Here is a 12090-nt window from a genome sequence, read left to right on the forward strand (position 1 = left end):
TATAAATATATAAATATATACATATATTATAATAGTCTTACTTATATCTTGATCCGCATTTGAAAGAAATGTATTTTGTTACAAATTGACCTTGTTTGGTAGAAATTTAACCTTTTTGGTTGAAAATTGATCACTTTTGGTCAAAAATGCAATTTTTTGGTTGAAATATCAATTATACATCCTCTTGGGTTTAAAAGTCGATTATTTCACTACGAGTTGAACTACTTTGTAAAAAAATACGTCTTTTTCAACAAGGTTTTTTAATTATGTTTGAAAACTTAACTATTTACTTGAAAGTTTAACTCTTTGATTGGACACTCATATTTTTCGCTTGAAAATTCCTCTTTTCGTAGATACCCTACTAAAAGAAATCTCTGAGTTTTCTTTAGCGAAATAGCTTGGCCCATTTGAGTCTATAAACAAAGTCTATTCGAAACAAAATAGTCTCTGAGATAGTTTGAGAGATTTGGGTCCTTTTCAAGATACATTTAGTGGTCGTTTTAAGAGTGGTGCGACGGTAATATGTTTCTTTTGTATTCGTCACGTACCGGGCGGGCAGAGTTATTTACACTAGTTGGTCGTGGCTAATCCGCTCTCCCTTTTTAAATTTCGCCTCAAATTATTAACACTTTTTTTTAATTGCTGAATTTTCTCATTATACTTATTTATAATTATAACTTATATACTGATATACAATTTTCTAATTGAATTCAAAATTTTTGTATTTTTTGGCGTATCTCATTCCATTTACGAGAAACGTTCTATTAATTCCAATTTTAAGCATTAAAAAAAAGTTAGATATCTGAAATCATCGAAACCCATAGATTCCGAATTATTATGTTTTAGGCTGTTAGCTATGAAATTTAAAAAATCTACTTCTAAATTTTAATCCGAAAGCTTAACAAAGGACCCTTGAGTGTCGGCTACTCTATTGAGATAGCCTCTCTGCTTCTTATTTATGATCGTATTCTTATTTCAATTTCGGAAAGGATATTTTAAAGCTTTCAGACCATTTAAACGAGCTTCCTCAACCTTTAAAAAAATCTACCCGAGTGCCTACGGAGAATTTCTTTGAGATTCTTTGACCTAAAGAATTTTTAGTATATACTCAAAGATTCTTTTCGGTAGAGTAATTCGTCCTTTTGATTTTAAAATGAAATAATTACGTTGAAAATTCATATATATTGTATAAAATTTGTCTTCTTTGTAGATCATTAATATCCTTGGCCGAAAATTCATTATATTGGTTGACAATTTAAAAACTTTGTTGAAAATTAATTTTTTCTGTTAAAAATTATTTATCTTCATCTGCAAATGTAACTATTATAGGATTGATTAAAAATTAATCGTATATATTGGCTAAGTTGGAAAATCGTTTTTTTATAGAACATTAATCTTCTTGGTCAAAAATTCACCTTTTCCCTGAACCTTTTGATTGAAGTATCAACTGTACATCTTCTTGGGCTTAAAAGTCGATTATTTCACTAAGAGTTGAACAACTTTGTTAACAAAAATACGTTTTTTAACAAGGTTTTATAATTATGGTTGAAAATTTAACTATTTAGTTGAAATTTTAACTCTTTGATTGAAAACTCGTATTTTTTGCTTTAAAAAAATCAACTTTTTGTAGATAATTTGTCTTTTTGGCTTTAAAATTAAATAATTTTGTTGAAAATTCATGTATGTTGTTTGATATTTTTCGGTTAAAAATTATTATTTTTTATCTGAACATGTAACTATTCTACGATTGATTAAAAATTAATCGTTTTTATCTTGAAATTGAACGATTCCATTTTTGGTTGAAACTTTATCCTGTACATTGTATTAGTTAAAACACGAATTATTTGATAGAAAATTTATCTATTTTGTTAAAAAGTAAACTTTTGGGTTGAAAATAGATATATTTTGTTAATAAGATTTTTTTCCTAAAATAAAAAAATGCCTTAAAATCGTCCTGATACTTTTTTTGAAAATTATTTTTTAAATCTTTTCAAACACTCACTTAAAATTAATTTTTCAAAATAAAACATCATTTTCAATTTTCTTAGCAACCACAACAATTTTTGTTATTGTTTTTAAATATTTTACAATTCTCAAAAAGCTTAATTTTTTTAAGTCTGCAAAAATCTACATCGTGTTTTTGCATCTCCAAATTTGTAAAAATTGCTTAGCTATAAGCAACTCATTTTGATTAACTGCGTTAATAAATAATTCTCAAAGTAAAATCAAACTATCATGGTAACTTATACGCATTACCGGTCTCCTCCGAGTTCGAAACCTAACTATGGTAAGTGTGCTACGGCCGGTAAGATAGAAACCGTAGGATACATAAAGTGTTACCATGCAGGGATAAGAACTCAGGAGAATACCGATAACTTAACATACGCTCAGTCAATGTGAGGAGGTAATTGCAGATTCAGCCACTATAAAATAATTACAATTATAATTATTATCATACGAATGTATTCATAATCTTAATTAATTACACATCAACCAATTCAAAGATGAATTCAAATATATAGATTACGAGTACACACGGAAGATTAACTTAAATTTATCGATGAACGATGTATGTTCAACCATTAGCCACCTGCAAAGTTACAACAAGTGAAAGAACATGCAAGTATCCAGACGACGTAATAATCAAGAGCGTCTGGCTAAATGCAGGGACTGAGAGTAATAGTTTTGCTCAGTTTGGGATTTATTCCCTGAACCGACGAAAAAGGGCCTGTTAGGTTTTACTCTTCTCAAGTTTCGAAAATATTTACTGCAGGAAGAAAGTGATCCCATCCCGAGTGGACTTTGCCTTCTTCTCAGTCACAAAAAGGGTACAGAGGATGGGTCCTTTAGTTTGTGTACTGATCAAAACAAAGTACACAGGTTTCCATCTTTGAAAGATCGAAACCTCCAGAATTCTGGTAGGTTTTGCTCCCGATGGAAACTTAACCGAAGATACTTTCAAACGATCCCGAAAAGAGCGAACTGCCATCCGAACCTACTTTCAGCTCTCTGGACTTTTACTCTCTGTCTATGAAATATGATTTTAATCTCTGAGATTCTGTTTTTGAAATCAGAATAAAAGCTACTTTATATTAATTTATCAATTTCTCGCTAATTCCAAATTATATAATACGCGTTTAAAATACAACTATATAATATACATTATTATTTGATAATGAGACAATAATGAAGTGATTTATTGATTAATTAATAACATATAATATATTAATAAGTGGGTAAATTTGAGAATAATGAATATTTTATTACAATTATAATTGCATACAAATTTCTTGATATTGATATAAATATTGAATAATGTAAAAAGAATAATATTCAGAAATGTTAATAAAATCAAGTCAATCTGAAATATTGACACATAGTCCATACTGATGGATGTCAATATTAAGCGTTAATTATAAAGGTTTATCCTAGAAATAAAAATATTAAAAGAAATAAGTTTATTAAATCTTTTTCTATTAATTCTGGAAACAATTCTGCAGTTGAGTAAAGTTTCTGCAGATCACGAATTATACAATTATAAGGTGAATCATTATTCATTTCAAAATAATGTTAGGAATATAGAATTGAATACATATGGAGTAATATTCTACCTCTGTATACAAGATAAGTTAATATTATTTAATATCAGGGCACACAATTCACACAAACAAAAAAATTGCATGTATATTCAGAACTTATAAAAAATAATTTTAAAATAAATAACGAATACACAAACGAATGAAAAAAATGCCAAAAATGTATATTATTATCAAATTATAAAATGTTTCAAATAACGACAAGATCGTTAATTGAAAAAAAAATAAAATCCCCAATTTAAAAATATCCGAAACTAAAATTAATCTACTTCAAAATCAACTTGTAAAATAAACGAATTATTGAATTCCCACGAATATTTCAATTCTCTAAATTTAGAACTGCTGAACATATTTAATTGATCATTTATTTATGAGCTATTAATATAATTACAAATAAGGCAAACAATTTAATTAACCATTGATTAATAATTTATTATTTATTTTCTGCAAATTTTAAGTTTCGTCAAACTTAAATTTCAGGAATAGAAATATTCATGGGAATTTAACAACTCATTTATTTTATAATTCGCAATTTTTTTTCTTGCTAATTTATGATTTTCTTATTTATTTTTTCGTTATTTTGTGTTAGTCCCGGGGATTTCAACAAGACTATGTAACTAAGCTAAAATATTTAAAAATTTGCATGCCACCCTTAATGAAAGACCATTAATGAATATTTTTTTATCTTTAACAACATTCATGTTAATCGAAAATCAAAAAGGAATCAATAAATATTTGAGACATTTTCGAAAATGTTTCCGATTTTTCAAATATTTGTAATCTATTCAAAACGTCTTATATTCCTGAAATTATTTTTAACTGGCAAATTTTTCGCAATCTTGCCAAATTGAAATATTTTATTTTAAAATATTCTAAACTATTTTTAGAAATTTTAGGAAATCGTTTGTTATGCTGAAAAACCTTTTTCAATTTTCTCATAAAGTTCATGTTTTAAAATAAAAAATTATTGAAAACTTGCACACGAATATAAGAAAAATTCTTTTTTTTTAATCTTGTCAGACCTTCTAAACCTTCTAATTTCTAAACAAATTTTAATTCTTTCTGCAATTTTCAATTTTTCTGCAAAATTAAAAAAATTGCCTCGAAATCTTTCCGATTCTGCTTTGACTATTTTTTAAATCTTCTAAAATCTTTTTAAATAGTCTTTTCAAAGCACCTTTATGTCTTAAAAATTAGACATTACTTCTACGAATTATTTTCGTATAAAGTAATACTTTTTATTTAATTGTATTCAACGTATGAAGTTCTTATCGCAAGAAAGCAGAAAATGGATTCTGAGAAGAAAATGATACAAAATTGTTAAAACAAGACAAAGAAATATATTTAAAAACATTGGAATCTGTTGACAATTTGGTAATATAAAATGTGCTCCTGTGTTTTCTAGGCAATCCGTACATTTAAAGAAATCTGCATTATTTATCCAATTTCGAAATTATGTAAACATTTATTTTGCGCCTTATGTAGCTGAAAAAATTAATCATTTTAACAAAAGAAAATTATTTATAATAATTCAAATTATTTATCAAAGAGGTAATTGTCAAATGCTGATTAATGATGATTTATGAAAAAAATAGTAACAATCCATTAGTCAACAATAATTTCAACTAATGACTGTTTGTTAAAATAAGAAAATATATTGTATGTGGCGCCAACCAGTAAAGTTTGATTTCCAAAATCCTTATCAGAAACGGTACCTTCTGACTCACTAAGAGATCGATCTCTTGAGAAACAGCAAAGGGGTTTTACCCTTAGGATTCAGCTCCCTAGAAGATTCAAATCCTATAGAGTCAGTAAGTCCGATCTTTCCAGTCTTTCGATCCTCTGCTGATTCCATCTATACCGAAGTGGGGGCAGAGTTCGTTCAGTGAAGAATTGCTCTTCTCGGGATTCTTTCGAGGCACCAACTTGCCTGCCTGAATCATTTCCCCAAATGTTCGCGGAGGGACGACTGCGACCCTGAGCGATTGGTTGACGCCTCTTTCAAGCTATCGTTCTCACACAGAATATATCTCCTAAAGAGCGCGTTTACAGCACCACTTTCGGCTCACTCGGGATTCACTCTCAGTCCCTGGCTAAATGTGTGAAGTGCCGATAAGTAGTATATAGAATCCATAATTATGAAAGGCCGAGAGCGAAGAGTCGCGATTGCTGACGATATCAAGAGTCACTCGCAACAATTGTTTGAAACTCAATAAGGAGAGTCGCGCATAACATATAACGTCTCGCTGAAATAGAAAACAAACAGCCGATCACCGGAAGTCTCGGCAGACAAGAAATAAATATTCTTAACTCGAGTAATCTGAAACCCAATGGGAATGAAATAATCAAAATTTACATTTTAACAGTACGTCACTTGTGACAGATTTATCACAGTACGTGATTTGTAACACATTGGTAAAAGTACGTGACTCTTTAAAGAAGCCTTTCTATATAAACCCCAGAAATGTACCTGTAAATTGTCTTTTAGTTTCAATCAGTCGTACTGACAACGTCGCTCAACTTTAATATACGGATCGCGTGCCAGGGGTTCTGAAGACCCAGCAACGAACCTTTGTAGTTTGAGTCTCTACCGTTTAAGCAGTCACACTGCCAACTCAAGCCACGAAACACGAACTGCCCTGACTAAGTCGTGTACTTTTAAATCACCGCAAAATAGTTAAAGTGTTGTCGAGTTCTGAACTAAAGTCCCCTCGGCTGAGACCTTCGGTCGTTGTAGAGTATTTTCCGAATAAATTCCACCGGTTAATTTTCGTGAAAAGACTCATTCTTGAATTTATTTAACAATAAATTCATACAAACGTCCGGTAGGGGTTCGTCGCTGCCATACAATACAGAACGGAGATCCAATCGGCAAAGCAACTCTCTCGCTCGCACTTTCAATCAAAGAAAGGTACATGTAAGATTATTTTATGTAACTGTTAATTCTGTTCTTATTCTTTCTAATATATCCTGTAATAATTTAACTATCTTTCACTTATTTAAACACTGAAATTGACACGGTTCCCATAGAACCGATAGTGACACACGTACCCACAAACAATTAAATTGTCAGGCTTCCCAGCCTGACATAATCATCGCACTGGTCTCTCTCTTACTCGCGCTTTTCCTAAATACCCTCGCCTCTTGCTCGGGACGTGACAGTGTTTCAAATTATTTGAAATAATTTCAAGTTTGAAATTAATTTTGAATCTTTTTTTAAATTAAAATTGTAGCGTTCAAACTTAAAATTTAGCTCATTACAAATTTAACAACTCAAGGCTTTCTGTTTCGAACCATTCTGTTCAAATTTGTATAGTATTTAACAGTTGTTTGTAATGGATTGTTTGAAATGAACGGTCAAATATTGCTGATAATTAACGAAATTTTCTTTTTTTAATTAAACAATTTCAATTTGGATGGGTTAAAAATAACATTTTTTTAGACTGAAATAATAGTTGAAGTCATAATTGAAAATAATTTTATAAACTAATATCTATTAATTCTTTAATTTTGAACGGATTCAGAATCATCTTGTAAAATCAATTATTTTTCAATTTTTAATACCTTAAATCAAATTTAATACGTTTTATTTTAAAATTCTTGCCATTAAAAAAATCATAAACGAAAACAAATAAATTAATTTTCTATCAAATAAATGGTGTTTTAACTAATACAATGTACAGGATAAAGTTTCCACCAAATGAAATGGATCACTTTCCAGATAAAAACTGTGATAAAAAATTGAATTGAACAAGAAAAAATGAATTTTTAACAAAATTGTTACATTTTCAAGGGAAAAAGTGAATTTTTGACCAAGAAGATTAATGTTCTATAAAAAAACGATTTTCCAACTTAACAAATATATACGATTAATTTGTAATTAATCCTATAACAGTTACATTTGCAGATAAAGATAAATAATTATTAACAGAAAAAATTTACAAAGAGTTAAACTTTCAACCATAATTAAAAAACCTTGTTGAAAAAAACGTATTTTTTTACAAAGTAGTTCAACTCTTAGTGAAATAATCGACTTTTAAACCCAAGAGAATGTACAGTTGATATTTCAACCAAAAAATTGCACTTTTGACCAAAAATGATACATTTTCAACCAAAAAGATTAAATTTCTACCAAACAAGGTCAATTTCCAACAAAATACATGAACTTTTAACGAAATTATTTAATTTTAAAGTCTGCAAAAAAGCTGAATTTTTAACTTAATTTAAAGGCAAATAGTTGAATTGTCAACTATAATTATGAATCCTTAACATGAAAAAATTAATTTTTTTACTAAGTAGTTCAACTTTAAGTGAATAATTGAATTTTCCACCCAAAAATTATGATTTTATTTTTTAACAATATGCTTGCATTTACAACAAAACGACTTTGAACTAAAAAATATTTACCGCTGACAATTCAACCGAAAAATGTAATTTTTAATCAAAAAGTATACATTTTCCATAAAACAATTTAATTTCTACAAAGAAAGGCGAATTTTTAACAAAATACATGATTTTTTAACCAAAAATGGTATAGATTAATTGTCAGTTTCAAAAATTTATTTTCAACGAAAGAGATGAACCTTCAAATAAAAAAATAAAAATTTAACAAAGTAGTTGAAGTTTTGATAGAAATTGAGTTTTTATCCAAACGAGATGAATTTCAAAGTCGCCAGTTTCTTTAATTTCTTTCAAATGCGGATCAAGATATAAATGAGACTAATATAATATAACATAATTATAATATTATCATTAATAATATATGTATATATTTATAATAGTATTTATATTTATATAATTTATATCTTATACTTGAAATAACGTGACCTCAAAATATACGCATATAAAGAGACGCGCGAAGTATTCAAATCATGAGAATCGCTAGCATCGAAATCTGGAAATATTTAAATCCCAATAACTTCATTTTATTTCAAAGCAGATAGAAATATAAATAGAACCGCCGAAGTGTTCGGACAGGCAATCGTGCACCTTGGAGTTTTCAAATTCAGAAAAGGAGAAATGGGTTGCTCGCGCAACCCAGTCATTTACATCGTATCTCAAGTGGATCCTGAAGTGGATTCGCCATTTTCATCACCAGTTCATCCTGCCATTCAACCTGAATTTCTTCCATGACTGCGTTATTCAATTCGTTATTAAATTCGTTGGCAATTTCTTGAAGTTGTTCAATAGTGTCCACATCTACTTCCACGTTTCCCAAAACTATTCTACCGTCTTTGTCCGGCTCTAATTGAAAAGTAATGATGTTTAAATGATAAGATAGATACATTTTTTATTTAAAATGAAACATAACTAATATTGTAAAATATTGTAACAATGCAGGGTGTTCAGCGATTCCTAGGAACAAAATTCAATGCCTTTTCCAGGTTTACCTATTTGTACATCAAATTAACAACCGTTTGTTATACATGTAAAAGATACCAAATTACATTTTTTTCAATGACAACTTTCTAAACAAAGCAGAATCACAAATAAAGTAATTCTTAACTTTTTGCGAACATAAGTCATCTTTGTGAAATCTTTGGGGATATTTTAAAATCGTTGTAAAATCTTTAAAAAACCTTGAAATTTTTTAAATCTTTGTGCAATTTTTAAATTATTTGAAATTTTGGGAATTCGTTGAAATCTTTTAAAGTATATAAAATAATTGCGAACTCTTTCAATTTCTGTGAAAATTTTTTTAATTTTTATAAAATTATTGAAATTTTTTAAAATTTTTGTGACAATTTTTGAAAATATTTGTAAAATCTTTTTTCAACCTTTGTCTGTGAAACTTTTTGTTTAATATTATTAAAATTTGTTGATCTTCTCAAATTTCCTGAAACCATTTTAAATTGTTTAAAGCATTTGAACTGTTCTAAAATCTTTGAATCTTTTGAAATTATTTAAATCTTTTTTATTTATTTGAAATCACTGGAATATTTGAAACTTTTGTGAAATATTTTGAAATTTTCTTATAAATGTGTAGTCGCATCAAATTTCAAAAATATTGTATATTTTGGCGTAAATCTTATAAATTCTTTCAATCTTTTGAAACATTCTACAACCTTAGAAATATGATTTAATGCACCCTTTTCAAAATATTTAAAATCATTAAAGACTTCTGTAACTTTCAAAATCTTTGTGAAATAATTGAAGTTTTTGTAAAATATTTGAAATCTTTGTGGAATCTCTTATATCTTTTTAAAATCATTAAAATATTAAAAATATTTAGAATAGTGTTAAAATCTTTGAAATCTTTACAATTTGGGTAAATTTGTTAAAATCCTTGAAAGCTTTTAAACTTATTGTAGAATATGATAATTCATTTTATTTATCATTAAATTAGTATGCTTGTAGCGTAGAGTGCTTTACTTCGTCAAATTTATGCACGGCATCCAACGGACATAAATTTCCCTAACAGTAATTTGAATAACCCGTCCAAAATCTCACAGTTTCAAGAGTTTCGTCATCTGCTGCTCATCAAACTTGATGCATTTCAATACACTATCACATATTACCCGGTAATAAGCGTAGAATAGAGAAAAATTCATATTAATCACAGAGATATTTTTTATTCCTCAGAAGCGGTCATATTTTGATTTTATTTAATTCCTTCTAATAAGTTCACAAGATATGTGCAGTAAGTTGTTTTAATTCCTTCATGCGGAATGTAAATTCTGAAATTTTAATTCTCACGAATTCAACTCTGCCTCTCTAGAGTTAAAATTATTTAAATTCACACATTTGCATAGATTTCTTTGTTGCATATTTATGACGTTTAAATAAATGATTAAAATAGAAATAAATATAAATTTGAATATTTTTCGAATTTTTAAGTTATAAAAAGATTTCATAATGAAAAATAGGTTAAATAAATGCTCTTGTTAAATTTTACTATGTCGATTGAGAGGAATAGGATTTGAAATTTTTCTGTTCCCGTTGGGGGACTTTTAGATGGAGGAAAAATCGCGTATTCATAGGAATACAAATTACTAATTTTTTTGAATTCAACGCTGGTTGCCGGGTATACCCTGTATAAAGCCTTGTATTAAAAAGTATTAGAAAATTCGAATTCCTAAGAATGCCGTTTTTGTCCTTAGTTTTTTAATTCTCATTAGGTGGCGAAAATTATAAGATTTCAATTCCTTTCAAAGCCGATCGGAGCTATCAGACGTAACCTCGAATACATTAAAAACACAATTTTTGTTTGAAGCATTAGAACGCACTCTAAAAGCATGAAATTCGCCAAATCTAGTAGGATTGTATGTAAGAATACATTTCTTTATCGTCAAATGTTCGCGTTTTTCAAATATTAGCAATTGAAAAAATATAAAATCATGATAAAAAATTGAAAAAATTATTATACACTAGAACCTTCTGTGTGGAAATTGATCCTGACATTGTAAAATGACCGACGCTATTATTTAAAAAGCTTTTGCCTGATTATTATTCGAAAAACAATAAATAAATGTAGCAAAATTTGCTAAATTAAAAGGGATTAAAATTTGTATAATTCTTGGTTGCTTTGTGGTATTGAGCAAAATATTGTCAGCGACAGGTACAAAAAGGGATTCAATTTGAGAGCTAACTTCAACTGCCGTGGATATTCAAAACGGGAGGACAAAAACGGGATCCAGAAGTATTCAATATTTCTCATGTTACTACTACATGAATAAAAGTTTTCAATACTTTTTAATGAAAGCCTTTTTACCGGGTAGATTTTGTTGAGTGCACGGAGAAAAATGGAAGGTCTGTTTAGCAATATAAACGTGCAAACAGACCATATTGCAGGGTCGACTATAGGACAGCTCTTGAATATGGCTAAAGCGACTATCGCTATACAGTAAAAACAAGAGGTCCAAATCGACAATCTCAGAAAGTGGACTTGATTTCCACAGATCGTCGTCTCGGTCATCTCAAGCTGGCTGACCCGATCATTGTGAAGCGTCGGTTTGGAAATCTCGGATGGTCGATTTGATTTTATCAGACATTCAATTATCTTAGATATTTCGCGTAGTTATTTCGGATGGGCGATTCGATCATTTTTAAAGGTCGACTTGATTATTTCAAAGTGTCAATATAGATATTAAGCAAGGACAATTCGGTTATCGCAAAGGATCGATTCGAAAATCTGAGATGGTGAAAAGGACTATAAATGATAGTCAAATATATATTTTTGAATTATTTTAAAACAAACTTTTGATTCTCTATGTCTGAACTGGCATGAGGTTCTACTATGTAAATAGTGGGAAGTCCTTTATCAATTGATTTCGAGTAGGCATTCCGATAATAATCATTAATCAAAAAGTTACTAATGCGTATAAAAATTATTAAAAATGTAATTAATAGAAAATAATTATTTATGAATCTAATTTTAACGCTTCTTCTACACATTAGTAGTTTTTTTTACTGATGATTGGTATAGATTGAAATCTATTCATAAATTAATAAAAGTCATCGCACTATTCAATTAGTACAACTTCATACAAATTCA

General features: G+C 28.6%; 1 protein-coding gene across 1 annotated transcript in view; it reads right to left on the reverse strand.

Moving 5' to 3' along the window:
* LOC117176096 (E3 ubiquitin-protein ligase FANCL) overlaps nucleotides 1–12090 on the reverse strand; it is a 316429-nt gene that overhangs the window by 101004 nt on the left and 203335 nt on the right. The window lies entirely within an intron of this gene.

This window comes from Belonocnema kinseyi, chromosome 7 (genome assembly GCF_010883055.1).
Source record: "Belonocnema kinseyi isolate 2016_QV_RU_SX_M_011 chromosome 7, B_treatae_v1, whole genome shotgun sequence".
Classification (NCBI taxonomy): Eukaryota; Metazoa; Arthropoda; class Insecta; order Hymenoptera; family Cynipidae; genus Belonocnema; species Belonocnema kinseyi.